Source organism: Eriocheir sinensis, chromosome 68 (genome assembly GCF_024679095.1).
Source record: "Eriocheir sinensis breed Jianghai 21 chromosome 68, ASM2467909v1, whole genome shotgun sequence".
Taxonomy (NCBI): Eukaryota; Metazoa; Arthropoda; class Malacostraca; order Decapoda; family Varunidae; genus Eriocheir; species Eriocheir sinensis.
Window position 1 is genome coordinate 4,067,657 of NC_066576.1, and position 2,500 is coordinate 4,070,156.

A 2,500-nucleotide genomic window follows, 5' to 3' on the forward strand; every position below is an offset into this window, starting at 1 on the left:
AGGAGGGGGAGGAGGAGGAAGGGAGGGAGGGAAAGTGTGTGCGCCCAATGAGACTCACTTCCATTGCCTCATTTTTTACATCTTCTCCTCCTCCTCCTCCTCCTCCTCCTCCCTTCCGCCGTCACCACTCCATCTTACTGTTACCTTTTCCTCCTCCTCCTCCTCCTCCTCCTCCTCCTCTTAACAGCCTCCTCCCTGTCACCTCTCCTCCTCTTTCTCCTTCTTTATCTCCTTTTCCCAATTACTTTAAAACGGGTTAATTTTCTCCTTCCTCCTCCTCTCATTTATCTTTCTCTTCCCTCCTCCCTTCTCTTTGCTTCCTCCTCCTCCTCCTCCTTTCTTTCCCCTCTCCTCTCTTCCTCTGTTCCGTTTCCTTTCTTCTTCCTCCTCCTCCTCCTCCTCCTCCTTTCTCTCCTCTCTTCTCTCTTCCTCTGTTCCGTTTCCTTCTTTCTTCTTCTTCTTCTTCTTCCTCCTCCTCCTTTCTCCTTCTCTCCTCTCTTCCTCTGTTCCGTTTCCTTTCTTCTTCCTCCTCCTCCTCCTCTTCTTCCTCCTCCTCCTCCTTCTTTCTCTCTTCTTCTTCCTCCTCTTTCTTCTCTTCCTCTTTCTCTCTTTCTTATTTCCTCCACCTCCTCTTCCTCCTGTTCTTCCTCCTCTTTCCTCTCTCCTCTCCTCTCTCTCTCTCTCTCTCTCTCTCTCTCTCTCTCTCTCTCTCTCTCTCTCTCTCTCTCTCTCTCTCTCTCTCTCTCTCTCTCTCTCTCTCTCTCTCTCTCTCTCTCTCTCTCTCTCTCTCTCTCTCTCTCTCTCTCACACACACACACACAACACACACACACACACACACACACACACACGTTTAAAAAAGGCCATCTGTCTATCACCATTTTTCTTCCTTACTTCCTCTTCCTCCTCTTCCTCATCAGCGAAACTATGCGACTCCTCCTCCTCCTCCTCCTCCTCCTCTTCCTCTTCCTCCTCCATTTATCTTCTTCGACGGGGCGATGTGACCCAAGTTATAGCAAAGGTGTCAGGTTCTTCTTCTTCCTCCTCCTCCTCCTCCTCCTCTTCCTCTTCTGGTGTTGATGGTAAAAAGTGTTACCTGAAGAACGTTTTTTTTTTCTATTTAATTTTATATGATTTGTTTTTTTTTTCTTTTCATTTTTCTTCCTTTTTCTTTTGTTTCTTTTTTTTCTTCTTTTTTCTTTCATTTTCTTTCATATTTTCCTTTTTTTTCTTCCTTTATTCTTTCTTTATTTTCCTTCCGCTTTCTTTCCTTCCTTCCTTCCTTTTTCTTTCTTTTCTCTCTTCCTCCCTTCCTTCCTTCCTTCCTTCCTTCCTTCCTCCTTCCTTCCTTCCTTCCTTCCTTCCTTCCTTCCTTCCTTCCTTCCTTCTTTCCTTCCTTCCTTCTCTGGGATTCGATAGGTACTTATAGGTAGGGAAGGGAAAGGAAGGAGGAGGAGCAAAGAAAGGAAGGAAGGGGAGGAAAGGGAAGGAGGAAAGGAGGAGGAGGAAGGGAAAGTGAGAGGAGGGAGAAGGGGGTGAGAGGAGAAGAAGAAGGATGAAAGACACGCAAAAAAGGAGGTTGTGATGGGCCATTATTTGTCTGATTATGATCTTGAGGCGTCTGGCAAAGCGGCGAGGAGGAGGAGGAGGAGGAAGGAGGAGGAGGAGGAGGAGGGCCATAACCATTCATCTTCCGAGCACCTGCGTCTTTTACCGACCTCCTTACCTCCCTCCTCCTCCTCCTCTTCTTCCTCCTCCTCCTCCTCCTCCTCCTCCTATCTGTTTACTTCCCACCTCCTCTTCTTCTTCCAACTCCTCCTTTTTCTCCTTCTCCTCCTCCTCCTCTTCTTCTACTACTTCTCTTTCTTTTTCCTCTACTTCTTCCTCCTTCTCCTCCTTCCTTCTTGCCTCCCTCCTCCTTAAACTCCTTTTTCTTCTTCTCCTCCACCTTTTCCTCCTCCTCAAACTCCTCCTCCTTCTCCTCCTACCTTCATACCTCCTTCCTCCTCCAACACCTATCTCTCCTCCTCCTCCTCCTCATCCACAAACTCTGAGGAAGGGTCCTGCCGCATTTAGAACCAGCAGAAGACTGATCAGCAGAAGGGAGTTTAGGGCAATTTCCAGCAGATTTTCACAGCCTTTCAAAGCCTATAGGACAAGGCGTGTGTGTTACGGGCGTTACCTTGAGCGTGACGCGGAAAACTCTACGGACCCAGCCAGCCCTGTTTAAATTACTCAAGAACTTCCCGTGATTGACAAAGCGAACACCTTATATCCGTCTATTCCCTGTTCTCAATCCCTCAATCTGTCTATTCCCAGTCCTCAATCCCCCAATCTGTCTATCCCCAGTTCTCAATCCCTCAATCTGTCTATCCCCAGTTCTCAATCCCTCAATCTGTCTATCCCCTGTTCTCAATCCCTCAATCTGTCTATCCCCTGTTCTCAATCCCTCAATCTGTCTATCCCCAGTTCTCAATCCCTCAATCTGTCTATCCCCAGT

General features: G+C 47.6%; 1 long non-coding RNA gene across 3 annotated transcripts in view; it reads right to left on the reverse strand.

The window, feature by feature from the left end:
- The window catches only part of LOC126988167 (uncharacterized), a 20,989-nt gene that overhangs the window by 12,565 nt on the left and 5,924 nt on the right, over positions 1 to 2,500 (reverse strand). The gene's annotated exons all lie outside the window — the stretch shown is intronic.